At 29.8% G+C, this 22144-nt stretch overlaps 1 protein-coding gene across 2 annotated transcripts in view; it reads right to left on the bottom strand.

Annotated features, from left to right (window-relative positions):
- Positions 1-22144, bottom strand: part of LOC107443635 (lysosome membrane protein 2) — a 128698-nt gene that overhangs the window by 31569 nt on the left and 74985 nt on the right. The window lies entirely within an intron of this gene.

Below are 22144 nucleotides of genomic sequence, written 5' to 3'. Positions count from 1 at the left end.
CTTTTAAAAAACTAGTATTTTTAAAAATTAGTAAAAACTAATATTTGCAAATTTATTTTCTAGTTTTTTACAGTTTGGCCAAACAGGCAGGGTATGTAAAATTAGTGTTGCATTCAACGCGTTAACGTGAATTTCAATTCGTGTATTTCACCATCTCTGAAACAGTTCATGCGAATTAAAAAAAGTTAAGTATACTAGTATATTAAAAGATAATTCCATGTGCAAAAAAGTTCGCTCGCACAAGATTTGCAACAATGAGATTCGAACAATTAGTAGCGTTTAAACCTTGTTCCTTTACTTAAATTACGTTAAAAGTAATTGCAAGGATTCATTACAACTGAATCACTACGCTACTTTTTTTTTTCTTCAAAAAGTAGCTCATTTCACAATAAACTAACAAATAAAGTTATAACTGCAGTAGTTTCGTGACTTGCAGTTAGAGTTCCGTCGAGTGAATGTCATTTCATTCCTTGAAAGATTTAAAATTATTGGGACATAATTTTCGCTTACACTGTTCATATTGCGACAGTCTTATCTTTCACCGGTTATTTACTAAAAACGCCATTTGTTGAAAACATTTTTGATTAAAAGCAAGAACTTTGAGGGGAACTTTCGTTCTTTAACCTCAACTTTTGTTGTTACAAATTTTTAAAAACTGTCTAATTTCGGAGACCCTGCATTACTACCTTAAAATCCAATGAATTTTTTTTATAATAAACGGAGAAAATTTGACTAAAAAATCTAATCTCGAAAAAACTATTTTTTTGTTTGATTTATATTTTAGGAATCATTTTAAAAATTCCAGCTAGAAAATTCTAGCAAACACTAAGGAGTAAACCTAAAATGCTTAGAAATTCATTCTGGAATCTTTGCTGCATCCGGTTTTAGCATTGAGCCCAAAACTACGTAATATATCATTCTTTTTGTTGCCTTAAAGCAATAAATGCCTTTTCGAGAAAATAAATTTTAATATTTGCAACTGTTTCGAGCATTGAAAATGATATATTATAAAACCGACCTCGGAACTTTAAAGGTATCTCTATGGACCTTGATAATTGCACACTAATTATAGCAGATGTGAATTGTGCTCGGCGATATCAACATTTTAAAAGCATGATTAAGATAAAGAAAACATTACAGGATATATATATTTTTTTTTTTTTTTTTTTTTTTGCATAGGTCAGTATTTTCATTGTCGAAATTTATCAATATTCATAATATCACATTAACATATAATTTTTGTGATATTATGGTGCTCAGTAATTATGTAAATATAATAGTTCTTAATAAATATCATTACTTGCAAGGTTCTAGTATTTCCGACTCATCGTTGCTGAACCTTGATATTATCGTTACCGCGACTTATTGTAATAACCGCGATATTATCGTTCTTAGCAATATTACCGTCAACGATAATATGATCCTTATCGATAACGGTAATTATCGTGCACTCGATATTTCTGCTAAGATATATTCACGAGATATCATGAGAATGCTTTTTAAACTATAGATACCGTAATGATTAAAAATATTGAAATTTCACGAATACCCGATCTAACTTTAAGCTTTTAATGTGATGTATTATGGTAGCAGAGTGTTCAACATTTAAATTAGAATAGAGTTACTTTGAAGTATCCGAATAAAATAAAATCCATCTACGGAAGCAATCTGAAGCAAATGAATTGGTTAAAATTTCAGTTTATGACAGTTAAACTTTTTGAATAACTAAAGAAAAAAACTTTTGCACGTATGTTTGCCAGTGATAGTACAGTACTGGACAGTTCTGTTTGTTCACGAGATATATTTTTAATAATAAGAGCTAATTTTATGTTCTAATTGAATTTTTATTACTTAAACTAATTTATAATATTTTTCCCAATATTATAAAAAAATTTGATGTATTCTTGTTAAGATGTTGTAACCAGGTAGCGCACATTAGAGTTTCATAAATAGTTATTCCTCTTTAAAAGTTAACGTTAAATTATATTTCAACACACCCCGTTAAATTTTATTAAATTACACAGCAACCTAAACTAGTTAACTTGTAACAAGCTTTTTTTTCTTTTAATTTGTGACTACTTCCCTATAGACCTATAATATTTAGATGCGCAAAGTAAAATCTGAAAGATATTACATTATGGAATGAGCTAATTTGAAGCAAAAGCTCCGAGATTGCTGAATTCCAAGTTCTTTGGATTGAACCGATTTTCTTCATATTTGTATTTATTCAGTTTTATTTACACATTTCCTTTGTTATAATCATGATGATACTTAAAAACATAATTTATATAACATGGATCAATTTGTTATTACCTTTACTTTTATTTAATCTAATGAGGGTTTTTTTTCCTAAGAAATAATTTTACGATTCCTTATGCATATCGTTGCAGTTGATACAGTGCCCTAAATTACACATTTATAGAAATTTATAACAGAAAACAGTTAAGGTGAGGAAAAATAATATTCTTGCATCAAATTTCTGCTACAAATCTTTGTTTTCATTAAAAAAGTTTTCAAAAGACTAAGTCTTCGTAATCGTATTTTTCCCATTACTTTTTGATGCACAGAAATTTTGTTTTTGGCTTACAATTTGTGTTTATGTTTGATTATGGACATTTCAAAAATATTTTAGCTTTCAAATATCGTGATATTAATTGATTAAACGATTTCGAAAAATTCATGTGATTTTCAATTTTTTTTCTTTGATATACAGTTTAAGTAACTGCAACTCCATTTTTCAAAAATTAATTTCAACTAATAGGAGCCTTGGGAGGAAAATTTATCCCCTGCCACATGAATTTTCTGTAATAATTAATTTTTTTAACTGTTATCTTTTGTTAAAAATTAATTGTTGAAAACCATCAGTCTAATGTCGACCACCTTGTAATTTGTGAACAATGGGAACAATAATTACATATTGTCATCTGAAGAAATCAGCCAAAAAACTTACAATAGATGAATCACATTTTTTTTAAACTGATAATCAGTCAAATCATTCGAAATACTTAGATCGTAAAAACACGACAAGTGACTTTCGCCCATTAAATGTTTCAAATTACACTCGATAGTGATGTGAATTCAATGACACGTGAAAAAAAATAAAGAAAAAGAAGCAAGATTTATTCATGACATGACAGAAAATTAAACTATTAGATATAATTTCCTTTACAAACAAGGAAATTATATGAATAAATATCGCAATTGTCAACTCCTTTGAAACATCCTTCAAAAGTATTAACGTACAAAATGCAATATTAAACTGGACATTGTAAATCAATTTATGCTGATATTTAAGTTAAATAGCATTGTCTATAGGGAAACGTAAACTGGTTTATGTTAGAAATTAATCTAGAACGCGCATATTTAGACACATTAATTGGATACAAGATGTCTAATTATTTTTTTAATAATCTCTTAATTTCAAAAAGAGTGATCAGAAAATATCTATTAACAAACGATCGTAGAGTTCTTTCAAAACTTTGTTGAAAGGTTCTATTTTACAGAAATTGTGAAAATCTACTCATAATTTTGTGCATTTTTAAAAATTGTATTCTGTTGTAATAATTTTGTTGAGGAAAAAAAAAGATTTCAAATTTTGTGAAAGACTGTTTGTAAATTTGTAAACAATCTCGTCAAAATTTTTAGAAATTAAAATCAGATTAGAATCGGAATGCGGAACCTGTTTAAAAGAGTGCGAACATAAGGTTATATTTTTTTTTTCAAAAAGTAACACTATTTCAAGAGAGTTGTAAAATTATGAATGACTTCATCAATTCAAATTTCTAAAAAGAATTGCGGACAGTCCATTTTTAAAATGAAAAATATTGTGTAGGAGCTATTTTGTAAAGTGCCCGCTTTTACTAATAGTAAAAATTTGTACACTTAATTTGTAAAGGGTCCGTTAACGGACCCATACTCTTAAAATCCATTTTTGTGAGCATTTTAAAATGTATACTAACTTCGTAGTCTCTAATCAAAAAGATTGTCTAAACCAGGTTTATATTCAATACTTTACTTGGGTCAGAGTAACCTGAAAAATATGCGTTGAGTTTCCATTAAGACATAATAATTTGGGCTATATTATATAGTTTTCCAATTAAATTTCTCGAAAATTATTTGTTTTTATCTAGTACGACTGCTTTTGAAAAGGAGTACTTTGCCCTATAAGTTTAAATTCATAGAACAGAGCTTTCTGCTTCTGCCCGTGCATTGAAGGAACTATTTTTCAAGACACTAACTTTTTTCCAAAGCAACGCATTTCACACTTGCAGATACTGAAACCTAATTTCTTCAAATTGTCAACATTTAACAGCAAGTATTGCCTATGCGGTTCAAGTTGCTAATTGAACTTTTTTCAGTGCATTTAGACCCAGTATTAAGAATTTGGAATTTAACTAGGAAGCAAATTAAAGGTAATGAAAGAACTAAATTAATTAAAAAAACGTATAAAAAAGAAATAATCATTGGGTTGAAGAAAAATTGAAGAAAAAACTCATTGTTTTTGAGGTTAAGAACATTGTTTTTGAGGTTAAAAACTACTAATTGATTAAGTTTGATTTCATTACTATGTTCCGTTTGAGTATTAAACAATTAAATCAAACGAAGCGACCATCACTGCCAAGTAAACGAACGAATTTACATTATACAAGTTGGTTGATTACTTTCGGTAATTGAAATAATGGTGTGTCAGCTAAAGTCAACTGATACTAATATTGAAATATGTTTGTTGAAAAGTTCAACAAATAATTTAGAAAAAGTTGCTGCTTAAATAAAATTTGTTATCTACAAATAATTATACAAGTTCAAGTAGTTTTATAAAATTAGCATTATATTATTTTACAACCGTTGTTGAACAGCCGACCCAATTTATGGGTTTACGACTACTAATGTTCAATTCCTTATCCGCGTAATTTTGAACCCATTCAGAAGACAAAGAAACTCCTGGATCAGTACCCCTAGAGGCATGATTTGATATGGGAACATGGAAGACTTTGTGACTTGACATATTTAACGTGCATCAGTCACCATTTGCTACACGGGGAGTCTCCGGTCTGAGGGGATCGAACCCACAACCTCTTGGACAAGGATTCAGTGCCCTACCAACCAGGCTATCGCGACCCTTGCATTATATCAGTGAAAAATATAAGATTTCATTAAACATTCAATCTCAACATATGTAAAATTTTGTTATTTTTGTCGATTGGACTTGTTTAGTTCGTAGTTTCCAAATTGTTTTACTAATAAATATTTTTCTTAAAATTTCCGATATGCTTAAGGAAACTTATTCTAACAGTATCAGAGATGATTGTGCTCCGAAGGAAATCCAGATTTCCGGATTTTTCGCTAATCGCGATCCGGAAATCTAAGGTCTAGAAGTTTGAAGAAATCATAGATCACATTTATGCATGAAAATTCTTTTATAATTTAAAAGTATTAGAGCTAGAATTTAAACTTGGTATCTTTAATTTGCAATTTTTTTTCCTGGTAGAATAACAAATTAAATAAATTAGAGATAAGAGTAAACTGATACATAATTATTAATTTAAATTGTGCTGCATATAATTTATTTAGAATTTCATGTTGTGAAAATATCAATGATTTGAATTTATAAAGGCATTAATTTTTAAAAATGCGCCATCAATGATTTTACTCAAGAAATTTTCAGGATTTTTTAGTTGGACTCACAATCACCACTGCAGTATACTATAGAGGCTACATCACGATGGAGTTAATTCCGCTATTCATAAGAAGTTAAAAAGATTAAAAACGCATTGCTATACAAGCTGATGCTGCAAGATTTTTTTTTTTCAAAAGATTCTTTTTCGATAAGAAAAATCAATATATCTGCCATTCAAGTTTAAAGTTCATGCATGTGTAGTAACATTCAAAAACTTCAATGAGATTGTTTGATCAGAGACAATAACGATAACGGAGAAAAACCTCTTATGCTTAAGATAAAAGTTTTGAAACCAATAGACTTGCTGAAATATCTGTTGTCTAGTTGTTTGTATCAAATATTTCAAAGCATAAATTATACTGAGGAACAATGTTTTCCGTTGCGTGAGATTTTTTAGTATATCTTAAATATTTTTGTATCCCTAATTTTAAATTTGCAATCTGTTTTTCTCTCCAAGTTCATTTTTTAAATATTATTTTTAGTCTATTTTCTGCCGAAATGCGCAACTTATAAAATATATCTGTTACAGATAGTCGCCTAAATGTTACGACAAACTTCTTGGGGTGTCACATTTACACTTAATGTAAAGTGACAAATTAATATCTAATTTTGCATAAGCCTTTAATTTTTTCTTTAAACGTTATTCCTTTTTTTCAATTCAGCAATTTTATTTTTAACTTTCTTGTTGACCTTTCTCATGGTCATTGCACTTCCTGTGGGGAAAGTCAACCAAACCCTCTTCACGCCTTTCTTTTTCTTTTAATTTTAGGGGGGCTAACTAACCAATCTCTTTCCTTTAAATTTCAAACGCTTCGCCTCTTTATATTTAATTGGCCGTAATTTTTCTGGTCCTATACCAGTTAAGGTTTTTTTTTTAATTCTTTTGAAAAACATTCTCTCTCTCGAGCCTTCGGGCAGGTTACTAAAAAAAAGTTACTACGTTAGTTAGTTAGAGGTTACTACTCTCCGAGATGCGGACTTCGGTCCGTATCAAGGGAATTTATGTTTACATCTTTTTCTCAGCCAGTCTATAATTTAAATTGAATCTGTGAAATTAAATTATGTAATTTTAATAGCTTCATTTTTACCCTTCGTTTCGTTTTTTATATTAAAGACCCTCTCGAATTTAAGCTTTCCAGCTATGAATATCTCTTCAATAGTTAAATTTCTCGTTTTATTTATTTTAATCTTATGCATGACACCTCCTATTTCTTTATTCTCTTGTCATCCATTTCTATTAAATGGCATTCCTAATGTTAATTGTTTTATCCAATTTTCCACTAAATATATTGTGAGTTATTTGAAATAAATATTCACGGTCGTTAAAATTTATGTGTTCATCTCTTCATTTGCTGTTCTCGTCAAATTCTACTGCATGGAGTGGGTCATCAGCTTATTCCATTTATCTTAAATGTTAAATTGTATTTGGATATAGCATGACTTTATCGTTTTATCTTTAATTTTTAATTTATTTCAGTTTCGCCCCTTTTCCAAATTTGGTGATACCAAATCATCCAATTTGTTCAAACCTCACACTTAGTGACCCTTTGAACCTATTGGGCTATTGTTATCCCACATTAGCATTGTACTACCACTTTCCTTAACGATCACATTCCCCATAATTTAATTTAAGTGCCTTTTATATGTTTCGGCCTTTAATTTATTTATCATGACATTTCAATCATTTAACTATTTATTATCATGACTATATCCTGTGATACATCCAATTATGCAACCCATCCATTTTAATAACAATACATAAATAACTTACTTTATTCTCACCAATTCAATAATTTAGTTTAACTCTTACATGGGGTGTTGGGGTAACTCACCAGGCTTAAAATTGCATAGGAACCACTTACCGGAAAGGCCATCGTCCGCTGCTAGGGGTGCTTTCCTGTTATGAATTTTTTTCGCGTGCTTCTGAACAGGTCATAATATGGAAGCGCTCTTTACAGGGCTCGAAAAACCGCCCGTCCTCGGCGGTCAAAAATTTCCCGCGGACAACGAATATCTCGAATCAGACGTCCGCGCGGACTGCCATTTTCCCGTTAATGTTCGTGATACACTTTCAATTTTTATTACCTTACAAGAGTCTAGCGCCTCACTTCTAAAATGACCCTCTAATCTAGAAATCCCGTACAGCAACATACAGCGCATGGTGGGTGGATGTTTTTTTCCTTCTGGGAGTACTGCAGCAGTTGAAAGGGGCTTTTCAGCAATGAACTTACAAAAAAACACATTACGTAAGCGTTAAACGCAATTATGAACTTCCACCTAAATGGAAAACCCCTTTCAGATTTCTGTGCAGAAACCTCTGTAAATCATAGGTTTGATTGTGGAACTGGCAAACGTCATATTTGTTCATTTAAAATACTCAGTACCCTTGGATAAATTGACATTCCAGATAACTTGACCTTTGTCATTTAAATTATTTCATAAAAGAAATAAATTATTTCATAAAAGAAATAAATTATTTCATGAAAGAAATACTAGGTTTTACTATTAGTAACCTAGTATTTCTTTTATTACTGCATAATGTAATCCTGGTAGCTACTAATTTATTGCGCTATTTTTATAAATATTTGTATTAAATAAGAAAAAATAATATTTTTATTTATTTAGAAGCGACGGGTTCGTTTCAAAGTAGGACTGGTACATTGTTGGACAAGCCGTCCTCGGGGACGGGTAAAAGTTTTGAGTTTTTTCGAGCACTGGCTCTTTACGATATTTCCGAGAATGGGTTTTTATACTATTTTAATCCTGCTGCTGTGCTTTAACTCCCTGGAAGTTTCTCGCAATATTTATGCGACCCCCTGATATATATAATGTTTTCAAACGAACATTTCGACAAAAAATAAACTAAAAATTTCTTTTAAAAAACTAATCAACAAAGCAAAACTAAGTTCAGATAAGAAATCTCCATACCCGAATTAGGCAAGTATTTGTGTAAATACAACAAAAAGTTTGTTTCCCAAAGTTTCTTTAAAACATCTCTCACAACATCTTTAAATAGGACATTCTAATTACATTAGAAAAAACTATTTTAGACTATTGTTTTAAGGAAATTCCACAAAGCATGTTTGCTTAATAACCTGTGTTACTTTTTCGGCTGAAAATTATATTTTAATAAGATAAACATAATAAGAAAGGGATAAATATAAGAAGGAAAATAATGTTGACTTGAAGGTAAACCAAATTCTAGTTTTCTAAATTTTCTTTCAACGTGTGCATGTATTGGTACATAGAAACATTACACAGCCAATTTGCTTCAATCTTTATAAGATTTGATAAAATCTTTAGAAGCTTTTATATACAAATCTTCTAATCAGATAAAGTAAAAAAAGGTTTATAATAAAAATCTAAGATTTCAAGTTTGAAAATTTTTAATCTGCAAGATATTGTAATCATGAAAACGCATTACTATTGTAAGCAAACAAAAACAATATGCTCATAAAAATATCACAGTAAAATCAAACTATGAACTGGTTTAAATATTTGTCTTAGTCAGAGAAAAATTAAAACAATATTTCAGTTTTAATCTGACAATCATTGCTTAACGTGCAACAGAAAGAATTAACGTAAATATTGTGAGCCCTGGAACAAAACATTTAAACTAAAAGTGAAGAAAAAGCCTTGATATAAAAATGTTTAAAATATATCGATAACTTGAAACGAAACAAATTTAACTTCTTTTTACAATTTTTTATATGTTTTAAGTGCTGATTTCCTTCATACAATTTCAATATTAAACTAATTGTGTCGATATTTTGATCTAGCCAAGTTATTGAAAGTGAATAGCTAGATGCCACAAGATAATCAAAAACGGAACTACATGTATCTAATCAAACGTCACGTTTTCTATCCATACAAAATTTTCAATTATTTAATCAAAAAAGTCTATTTCCTTACAATCAGATACACAATAAATATGTGACAGTAGTTATTTGAATTCGTATCTTCCTACTTCGGAGAATTTAGAAAAAATACATGTTAAATTTTGTTGACAAAAATTTTGCAGTTAGTCCTAATCACGTTTCCCTTGAAGTGATAGGTAGGTACTGACTAGAGCTGCACAATTTAACCAATTGTGCAGCTCTAGTCAGTACCTACCTATCACTTCAAGGGAAACGTGATTAGGACTAACTGCAAAATTTTTATTGGTGACGGTCTGGGAAACTACCCTGAGGATTATCCTAAGACATACCATAGCTATTTTTGATCCTCTGCAGAGGGGATGACTTCCCTGCTTTGGCAGCCAGACGACTTGTGCTCAAAGTCAAGCACTTCACGGTAGAACAGTTTAACGAGGACCGATACCGTGCACCCTCGGTACCTACGCAGGCTGATCAAAGTGGTCACTCACCCGCTTACTGACAGCAGCTAGTGATGAGACTGTGTTCTACTGAGAACCGTGTCTTTACCATCAATCTACTGCGGAAGCCTTTTAAGTGAATATCGAATTGAATGTAATTGCTAGGAAAACGTAAATCCAGTGGCTTAAGTCTCTAACCGTAATAGACGTAACTCACCGAAACTGAATAGAACAGTAACTGAATTGGCTAAACTGCACTAAATAAATGATTCTAGTCACTATAAGAAAGCTACGAAAAAGCTACTGAAGTTACAGTAGGAAAAAAATTATTAGGGTTACTCAGGATCGCGAAAACAGTGTTACCTAAAAATGATAAATTCAAAACTAATTGAAAACATTAGAGATAAATTGAAAAAAAAACATGTATAAGGTTGTAACTAAGAAGAAAGGATTTTAATGGCAAAACAAATTTTTAGTTTATTGGGTCTGTCAATATTTCAGAAGAAAGTTCTTTACTAAATTCCAAGAAACAGTTGCAAAGTTATTAGTTTATGTGCTATAATTAGAAACGGCTTAGCTTCAGTTTGATATTGAATTTTAAGCTATGTTTTGCACACAATAAAACAAATTTCTTAAAGAATTTATAACATGTCGCATCGTGTTGTTTTGAGCCCGAGCTTTTATAAATTCCCTGATAGGTATTTGAAGAGTCGTTAATATATTAAACATTATAAGAATCACATGTGGGGAAAATAGGTAATTAGGAAACAAGGCAAAAGAGGAGATGATATCTGACTATAATTACGAGTGAGTTTGAACTGTCTTTTACGCTAAGTATTTTTCACGCTAATTTACGCTAATTAAGTTCCAATTTACTATAGTTTATTAACTTGAACATATATCATGTTAATAAAGTTTATAATTCGCAAATATTCTGAAAACTTCATTTCGTGTTAAGCTTAACACCCAAAATACAGGAATATAATTTTACTTTTAAATAATCAAAGACAAAATTTCAAAGAAAACGACAGAAAAGGATGCCACGAAAAAAAAAAATCACAAATTATAGTTACTGTTTGGCATGATTTATCACAAGATATTTTACCTGCCCGTAGGGGAGAGATGAAAAATGATGTCCTTTACTTTTGAAAGCAATCTTAAATACGAATCTGTGCTTTGTATAAACATGAAGAAAAAAAAAGTTTTTTAAACGCTTCCATTTTAGATTGAGGTTGTCACCTTCAATTTTACTCAAACGTATCATTAACAAAGCTATAAACATAACCCTTTTATCGTATTTACGTAACCATCATTAAGGGGAGCTTAGAAATCAAATTTCCAAAAAATATTTGCGACTATAAAGTCAATACATTATTGATTTATAATCGTAATTTTTAGCAATATAATTTGTTAAAGATATAAAAATTATGCTAGTTTGCTCAAAAACTTTACTACTTTTACTGATTTTATTTTCCTGAAAGTGACAAAAATGCTACATAACGATTTAAAAGATTGTTAGGTAAGTAGATAGGTATTTTAATTAACGCTGCACTAGGGCTGCACAATGAACTATTCATGACTGTCTGGGAAACATCCTTGAGGATGATCCGAAGACATGCTATCGCAATTTTGATCCTCTGCAGAGGGAATAGCTCCCCCTTTTTAGCCAGACGATCTGCGCGCAATACCGAGCACTTTACAATAGAACAATTTAACGGGGAGCAATACCGATCACCCTCGGTCCCAACTCAGGATGATCAAAGTGGTCAAGCACACTGACCGCAGCCAGTGATGCTTGATTTCAGTGTTCTAGTGGGAACCGTACCTTTACGATCACTGCGGGACTAAACGATTAATAGAATTTTGTCGAAATAATTTGTTGTAGTGGTTTGAGTGCATCTGTGCTCATAAATTTAAGTAATCTAATCTTCAATGCATCTCAAATAAAAATTTAAGACTTCTCAGATAAGCAAAACCTAATTCTTACAAAACTATTACTTATTCTTCTCACCACTATTCTTACAAAAATTAAGCAGATATATTAATATGCGTTACTATTATGGTTGTCAACTCAAGTTCTCAAACACAACGTATTTGTTTGCTTAAAATTGAAGTTTTAATTCCATTTTAATACCACTGGGAAAAAAGATAATGGAAGGAATTAAAAGTTGGTAGGTATGCTAATCCATTCATCGATTTACATTCTTATTATGCGCATGCAAATTAAATTTGAAGATTTTCTGCTGATATTCAAGAATAAAAGGATAATTTTATTTTATTTCATAATCATCGTTGAACAGCCTATCCAATTTAGGGTTTACTGCTACTAATATTCAACTCCGTAACCTCGTAATTTTGAACCCTTTCCAGAAGACAAGGAAACTCCTGGATCAAGTATTGGGAGAAATTTTACCTTCGTGGAGAACTTCTTGATAGAATTAACCAGCATTTGCATTAAATGAAAAGGAAATCCACGAAAACCTTCCATGGATGGCAGCAAGAAGACTAATCCGTGATCCGTCTATCACTGAGTATACTTTACGACAGCACTGTGGTCGGTGCGAGTCTGGTGTGGAATTCGAATCGACCAGCTATCGCTGGGATCGAACCTGGGTCACCTCATTGGGAAGCGAGCTACAGGCTCCAAAAGGATAATTAATATTTTCTTTCTCCTACTTCTTATGTAATTTCATAGGATTTATCAACAAAAGTTTTTTTTTTTAATTTATAAAATACTGCTTAGTTTAAACATGCGGATTTTTCCTTATTTCATTCCGATCATGGCTAGTCAGAAGAGGCCAGCTGCCCAGGAGGCTAGAGACCTTTTAGTTTAGAGCTATGATCTTCAAGTCTTTGTAGAAAAAAATCTATGAGGATGCGTATTCTTGAAAACGGAAATTCTTTACTTAAATTAAATGCGTCTCATTTCCTTAATAACTAAGTTTTGCTTTTAATTTTTCTTAATTAAAAAAAAAGTTTGATATTAAAGAAATATGAATTTTGTTTAATTTGTAGTTTTAAACAAATTAAGTCAAGACATTTTCGACTCAAAATTTAAAACTGTTTACAATAGTTTTAGCATGTTTAAACCGAACATATTTTTCGAAACTTACTGCACTTATTTAAAATTTATGTTACTCTATTAAACATTAAATTTTGAAAAAAAAATACGCGCTATTTTAAAATTCAATTATACAATAAAATCAATAAATCATTGGTATTTTTAAAAATGGCAATATTTTTAAATATACCAATTAGTATCCATAAATTCAATCATTAAATTCTTTTGTAACTTGCTTTGGTCATGCTTACTTCTTTTAAATTAAATTACGAAAAAGCGTATTGTTTTTAATCTCAATTATGCAACGACATGCTGCTCGTATTGAACAAACTGTTCAAATGTTAAATTTTTAATTTGTTTACCAAACTGAAAATAAAAGATTTTACCATGAGAATAATTTTTTAAATTTGGTTTTATTCTCTGATGTTTACTGAAAAAAAGTAATTTTTGAATATTACAATAGCTTAAAATAAGATTATTTCAGTTACAATAAAAAGGGTTTAAATATTATATTTTGAAAGAAAATCTATTGAGCGTTCAATAAGGTAAGCAACTATTTTTCTAAACTAACTACCACCGTTATAAATATTTACGAATGCAACTGCAATCTTAAAAAATGCTAATCGAAGTTAATTCTGCTATTTGAAGGCTAGAAAATTAGAAAACTTATTTCATTAGCGAAGAGATCAAAACCTATTTGTCAATCTATCAAATAAGCGCCATTTAAAACATTTTATTAACGTAAAAATTTTTTCAAACAAGAAAAAAATTATTTCCCTAATTTGCACCATAGTCACAAATCAGTCTTACTTCTAAGCTTTAAAATACTGTTTTTGTCAATCAAATGAAAGACTTCAGTTATACAAATCAAAACTGATGTTAAAGTTTAGTTTACGCAATTTTATTCTTGAGAAAATTGTTCATGAATATCATCGATTAGTAAAGAAAGGTATAAACGTCATTTCTTTATCAGTATGGAAAAAAATTTCTTATTGCAAAAATAAAAATTCGCAATTTGAATGATCGAAATTAGAAAATTATCCACGATAAAGGAAATAGTTTCCTGGCTTATACACATGCTTAGTAATTTTTCCTGGTAGCAGAAATTTGTAGACAATTGATCATTCAAGTTTGCAAATTCGTAAAATTGATTAAGTGCAAAAACTTATTTTTAGAATTCTACTAATTTTCTGAATTAGTCAGTTTTAATTGTGCATAACTTTTCGTTTACAATTCTTTAAAATTCAAACATATAAAAACTAAAATTTAATGTAAATAATACGCTAAGTTGACAACTGGACTTCAGTGTTAAAATTAAAAGCCCATTGATCAAAACAATGGAGCGTATGGGAATTCAAGAGATGAAATATATGCCTGTGCTATAAGATGAATAACACCTTCCAATTTCGACAGAATTTCAATAGCAACTTCAAAAGATTTTCCTAGTAGTAACAAAAGTTTTGCTTTTAAATTTTCTCTCTTTATTATGAATTAGATTATAAAGAATTGTGATGTATAAATCATTTAAATATGTATATAAAAGGCCAAGTAACATGCGAGTAATTTAATTAAATAATCATTAAATATTTTAAAGATTCTACTTATCAAAATTTGTTTTAGTTTACTAATATCGGGGAAAATATTTCACGTAAAATGCAAATCTAATGTGTACTAGTTAGATAAATTGGTGCAAAAAATTTTAATTTTTACTATTAGTTGTATTATTTCTGTTGTATCTTGAAAATATGAAATCCTATTAAAATAAATTTTATCATAAAATTGTTTTCTAATTTCCAGCATGTTTGTTTAAAAGTTAAATTTAACCATTACAAAATTTCCTTGTAGTTAGAATAGCAAGAAAATTTTTATAAATCCATTATATTTCAATGCTATTTCTGAAAGCTATTTTAAATAATAGATCTTCTAATCAATCCAAGTTGATCGATTAGAAAATCTTCCTGGTAGATTTCCTAATCAATTAACTTATATTCATTTTGCGTACTAGGAGTTTAGACAGCTTAAAATGTCAAAACTAAATAAGTGTAGCGTTAACTTAACCGTATACATGGATAGAATCCTAAAGATGATGTATTGCTTTTAAGAACAACTTTGAATTTAAATTAGAATGATTTTTTTAATCACTCACCTTCACTTTTTATTTCTCCCTTTTGTTTTGTGTTATTTTGCGTTGCTATGTGTTACTAATAACCCTTAAGAAAGTAAACGAAAATCAGTTTGGCAAATGTTTAATTTCAACTTAATCAGAAAATTTAAAATAATTGAATCAGAGAAAAAGAAAATGACTTAATAAAAACTAAAGACATTCATTTCCTATACAAGAGAGAAAAAGAAAAATAACCAAACTCTTAAAATTATCAAAAATCAGTTTTATCTTGAATTAACAATCTTTCACTAAGTTCCTAAGATAAGTTAGTATTATATTTATAAATTCTTAAAGCTTTCAACTATATTTGATTTTTTGGTTGGGTTTTATCGTAAATACGTTCACTATTTCAAATTTGTTTTTTTATATTTTATTCTATAACCATTGTTAAAACAGCCGACCCAATTTTTGGGATTACGACTGCTAATGTTTAACTACGTAACCTTGTAATTTTGAACCCAATCCAGAAGACAAGGGAACTACTGGATCAAGTATTGGGAGAAATTTGCCTTCGTGAAGGATTTTGTGATAGAACTAACCAGCATTTGCGTGACATGGAGAGGGAAGACCACGGGAAACCTCCCACTGTTAGCCTGTCGGCAAGGGGACTAACGCATGATCCATCTACCCCTGAGGATATTTCACGTTAGCACTGTAGTCTGTGCACGCAGGATGCGGAATTCGCAACGACCGGCCATCGCGGAGATTTGGTACCGGTTCACCTCGTTGGAAGGCGAACTCTCTATCCTTCAAATGTAAATTGCAACTGGGCAAAAGGACTACCAATATGCTTTTTCAAACGCAATATGTATTCTAATATGCATACAGCATGATTGTCCACCTTTAAAAAGGAAAGTCTCTACCATAAAGACATTTAATTTCCAGATTTTTTATTTATTATTTATTTTGCAATCAATGAACGCATCTATAGTTTTTCTAAATGCAGAGTAAGCGACGTTGCGATAAAATTTAAGCTGTCAGATTTTAGGAACACAAAATGTTAAGAGAAAATTGAAGCGGTTATTGTTAAAAGGGGGTATGCAACATTTTTAAGAAAATAAGTTTGTTATTTTTAGAATTTCAATCACCTATTATCAAATACAGAGTAATTTTCTGAACTGTCCAAAGAAAAGAATCCAACAACTTGGAAGCAATTGAAACAATCTTTCCACAATTGACAGGTTTTTTTCCCATCGTAATTGCAGATTTGTAACATATCCCCTTTTACCATAACATTGACCGCTTCAATCGTTAAACGGCAGCATGGCCAATTCGGAAACATGTGTTTGGAAGAAAAAGCAATCTGAACATAATTTACAACATTGAAATAAAGTTTGTGAATGCCAGTTTTCAGAAAATAAAACCACGATGCTTAGTATTCGTTACAAAACATTAATATTTCGAAAATTGCGATCATTTTTTCTATTTATTTTTTTCTGTCGATTATATTTCTAAGGTTGTATCTACTATCATTCTATCACCACAACCATAGCGTGATTTTTATGGTTGCTTAAGACACTTCAATGTTTGAACCATACCTTTTTAATTTATCAACACATAAACAGGGTTGACAAAATCAACGATTTCGTCATTGTGAATATTTTAATGCTGAATCACAAATGCTAATTTGTAATTAGTCTAACTGATTTGTACGTAAACTAGTTTGTAACTGTCTAAAACAGAATTAAGACCGAAGTTAGGGGTGCTTTTTTTATGTATAAAAAAGTTTTCCAACATTTTTTAGTGCACCTCGCACTTCGTTTGATGACTGGTGCACCTTCATCAGCCGTATAAAAGGATGAGAATTATTCATGAAGATTATTTAAACAAAGTGTGTTTCAGCCATTTTAGGCTGTTGAAGAGTGCAGCAAGTTGCACCGAAATTAGAATGTTTAACAGACTTTTTTTTAAAAAATTTCATTTTATATAACTGCAGAGGAATTTCTCGTTGAATCTGAATATGTTTTACAAAGTATTGCTTCACACTTTAAAATGAAATTTTTTTCTGTTTCCTTTTCAGGCTCTTTTTGACCAATCTTTGAAAAATAAATGTTTTAAAATAATAGAACTAACAGTTTAACAAAGTAAAGTTTTACACCTACTGAAGCTGAAATATTATATTTAAAGTTGGAAGCAGAGTAACAATTTTTACAAGCACTTCAGTTTTTCCCACCTAAATCACACTTTAAAAAATTACATTACAATGTTATCGGATAAAATAATCTACAAGAAGACCTTTAGCCCTAAAACAACCTTTCGATAAATTTATCACGTGATTAAAGATTTGCTGATGAGCCCAAAGTATCAATTTTTATCGGAATAAAGAAACTTGCTGAAAAGTACGTTTTCCTACACGATAAGCAAATATAATTCTAAAAACTTTGTCTATTTAGAAAATTATGATTTTGAAGTCTTATTTTTATTTAATAAAAACACGATACACAGGGAATTATTTTTAAAATTACGCCTCATGTTTATTGCCTTTTTTAAACATGAGGCGTAAGTACGGTATATACATTTAAAAATTACTGTATCAAAAAATTTAAGCTTAATGTACCAAAAACAAGCTAATTCTTCACGCCTGAACAGTTTTTTTATACAAAAATCTATTTCAAAATAACTAAATTTTAATGTAATACAAGATGCTTTGAAGTATTGAAAACTACATTCGAAATACTTGATCAAATTCATTTAAGAAACGGAAAATGTTTTGTAGTAGTAAGTTCACAAACCTTATTTATGTGATAAAACCTCTGGATGAACAATCCTTTCAAAGGATTTTTTTAAAAAAACATCTAAAAGGAATATAGTAACCATGTAGTAAAAACGCTTTCAGTTATATAGCAATAAGTTATAATTCTTGTAGAATTTCTCATATGTTATCAAACATTTTTGATGTATTATTTTACAAATTCATTTTAGTTGGCACTATATTAAAACAATAACTACGAAAAAATTGTTCTTACGTTTTTTAAACCTTAATAATTTTTTGCTTAGCAATATTTAATATGATTTAGCATTTTCAGATTCAAATTATGGATTAAAAACCACTCTACAACTTAAGTAAAGGGGCTCTTGTTCTTATTTTGAAGGCTGGTACAAAACATCTTAACTGTATTAATGAAAAAATGTAAACATAGTACTAAATGACGATGAAGAAATGGATAAACATATAGTACTTCATGCTTTTGACTTTTTAAAGCACTAATGTTCTAAAATTTGTTACAAACCCATTATGTTTGAGAATTTTCAAAGTAAAAGTTTTAACTAAGCACTATGTAAAACTAAGTACTGAAAAGTCGGTTCAACATTGAACCATAACATGGCCCAAAATTGTTTCAACGTTAATGAAGTGTTAAATTGAACCATGCCATATTAGGAATTTACCATATTAAGAGTTTTGAAAATTTAATTTTCAATTATAAGAGATTTCCCTTAAAAGAAAACGTTTTTGCAGTTTCAAATAGTTTAAAGTATATTTTAATAGAAGAAAAATTTGCACACAAAAGGGTCTGAGTTTTGATAAAAGAAAATTTTAGCTTATGTTGTTAAGGAGGCAAACTGCCAACTTTTACAGTTTCTAAAAAATTTTTTACCAGTGGTGAGAAAATGAAAACTCAATTGATAGTACAAGCTAGGCTTTCAATAAAATTAAGCCAACACTTCTGGAAAGGCAGCAGCACATATGTTTAAATTATTGAAACGGTAGTCAAAATTATTTTAAAACCTATTTATTCAAAGAATAATGCGTGAATACAAAAATTACCACATTAAATAGAAAATCTTCCGGAAAAATCGGAATATTTTGCAAGTATGAGAGTAGTGTTCTCTAATGAATGCTTTTCATACAATTTGTAAATACAACTTTTACCTTCATGGTCAATATTCAATTGAAAATTTCTGCTATTATTGAGATTTGAACAACAAAATAATATGCTTTACTAATGATGTGTGGTGACTAAGGCCCGGATTTTGATGACATTTGCATTTTTTTGCATTTTTTGCATTTTTGGACATTTTTTGTCCTTTAGAGCATTTTTTGAGATTTATAGAGCATTTTCTTTAAAATTTTGGGGCGTATTTTGCATTTTAAAGCATTTTTCAAATTTTTTGTTAAATTTTTCTAATTTTTATTATTTTTTATAATTTTTTATTATTACACTGGCTATTAAACAATGAAGAAAATTTCTAGGATGTTAACAGGTGAAGCAACATCTTTTCAAATTGAAGAAGAATTGTCAGTAAGTGCGACCGTCCTTTTCAAGTACGCACCAATAACATCAGTGGACGTTGAAAGAAGCTTCTCCTGGTATAAAAATTTGCTTTCAGACAAGAGACGCTCGTTTACATTTCAAAATATTAAAAAAAAAATTTAATAATCTACTGTAATTCTGATATTTAGTAATATTATGAGATGGAAGTTGTTATATTCATTTAAGTTTCTATACAAAATGAAAATATTTTGGAGTCAATATATTTTCCTTTTTTTTGTTATTTTTGGATATAAAACATATTTGTCAAACTTTAATGAACGTAGAACAAGTATTGCATTGCTTTATATTTTTTGAAACGACTCATAATAATTTTAAAGAGTAAAACATTGTTTTAGTTAAATATTTTTACTTCTATTTAAGTCATGCCATAAGGCATTTTTAGCGCAATTTTCGCATTTTAAGGGCATTTTTTGCAGTTCATAAGGGCATTTTTTGCACTTTTTAAGGGCATTAATTGAGATTTTTTAGGTCATCAAAATCCGGGCTCTAGTGATGACTGAAACTTGTTCCGAATAAGACTGTGCTGAGCAAAGCTCAGTTTTCAAATATTCGGTAAACAAAATACGTAGGTATTAATTTAAAGCTATAAGTATAGTAGAAAATGATAAAAGACTAATAGCATATAACATTTGGAGTAGGTAAAAACGCGAAATAAATACAAAAGTGTAAAAATCGTATTGAGTTGTTGTTATCAGGCAAAAGTAAGTATATGAATGCACGTGTTTAATTTATTTTTCTTTTTAAATAAACATTTACATAAACGAAGAGGCTCATGGGAGAGAGCACTCATTTTCCAATCGAATCCAGGAAGGGATTGGATGATCGTAACTAACACTGAGCTGACGTAAAAATATATGCAATGGTAGACGGATCATACGTCAAAATCTCTTACTATTAAACTACCAGTTAAAATTCTGTAGGCTTTGTTTAAAAAAAAAAATCCGTGTAACGCAAATGCTTTACAAAAAGCCTTCATTAACCCTTTCACGCCGACTGTCACAAATACGTGCCAGCATGAAACCGTATCAATCAGGGTAAAAAGATAAAAACTGGTAATCAAAGAATTTCTTTAGCAGTTTATTTGTGGGCAGGGTTATAATTGTTTGATTTATTTCATTCACCATTACTTTGTTCAAAATAAAACTATTTAGTTATATATAACCAATTTTAATTCAAAGTATATGATTAAACTAACAATAATTAAAGTAAAAGCAAAGTAAGTCTGTCAAATTAGCAATGGCTGCATTTAAGTTTCCGTTTTTTATTTAATTTCTACTTGATTCTGATTTTGTACGAATGCCTTTCTGAAACACCCGTCCCCAAGGGGTTAAGGCAAGTTTGCCTCAATACTTGATCCAATGGTAATTTTTACATTGAGCTTAAAATTACTAAGCTAAAGGTTTGAACATTAATATCAACAAAACCAGAATGTGGGTAATCTGCTAAACAGTAATGAAAATTGACTTATTTACGCTAAATAGTGATTGTTTGATTTGCATAAAAAGATACTAACTATCAAAAAGATAATCCAAGGCCAAGAGAGTACAAAATTTAAAGCCTCTTCACGTAAGTTCAAAAGTTTTAGTAAACAAACCAGTTATCCTTAAGATTAAGCAGTTATCTGTCTTAAGCAAAAACTAATTTGGAAAATTTATTCTGGTTAATTTAATAATAAAATCTTTAAACTTCTAAGCACAGTTGGGGTTCGGAAAGTTATTTAACTAGTCCATTAGCAGTTTTAGATGGTGCGAATCAAACTATGTCATGTCCATCAAAGGATGAGTAATAGATACGATTAATTTTATAAATCCTCTTCTTTCCAGATAACATTTCTAGCTAAAGTTATTTTATAGTTTTAAAACTCATTAAAATAAATCAGTAAAACCTATTCTTGATATCACGCACAAGAAACTGACATTGAGAACAGATTTTTATTTCAGTTATAAAATGGCGTACGAAACCTGAATACATTATTTGCTGAATTCTAACAGTGCTAGACTGGGTCAAAACCTATTAGTTGCCATGAGCCCAAAAGCACCAAAAAAAGTTCAAAATTTGAATTTTATTCTTTAACTTAGTTACAAAGGAAGATGATAATCCGACAAAGACCTTGTAGTACACTGGACAAGTCCGTCAAAGACTTGTCTTTTAAAATTTCTTTCACAGATTTCTGAGTTGTGCATTTCGACATAAGTTTTCTACAGCGGTAGAATTTCCTTGTCTGACTCCATTGAGCGACGATGGGAACATGTCCTTTTTTTAGAATGATAAAAATTTGTTTCGTCTTGGCTTTTCTTTTGTTCAAAAAAAATAATGAGAAAACATTTATAAACTTAAATACTCAAATTCAGGAGATTCGAAATGTATTAAGAAATGTTGCTTAATTTCAAGTATCTCTTGAAGTAACATAACTTCTAGAACTAATTTTTCTAGATTTGGTCCTCTTTATTTTAGATCTAAAATGCTTCACTAAATAATTCATTTCCACGCGCTCTTCCCTTGTAAGATCGAATTCAAGAAAACAAATTGAAACTAGTGAATAAAAGCACTCAATAAATATTAGTTATTTTTAGCGAAATATCGATATAGGCTAATCGAAGAATCATCATTAAGTATTCTAATCATTCAAGGATTTTATTTTAAGAGCGAACAA

Source organism: Parasteatoda tepidariorum, chromosome 12 (genome assembly GCF_982258835.1).
Source record: "Parasteatoda tepidariorum strain Cologne lab strain chromosome 12, Ptep-v5.0, whole genome shotgun sequence".
In the NCBI taxonomy this organism is placed as follows: Eukaryota; Metazoa; Arthropoda; class Arachnida; order Araneae; family Theridiidae; genus Parasteatoda; species Parasteatoda tepidariorum.
Note: the sequence above shows the minus strand (reverse complement) of the source record. Positions and strands in the feature narration are given on the sequence as shown.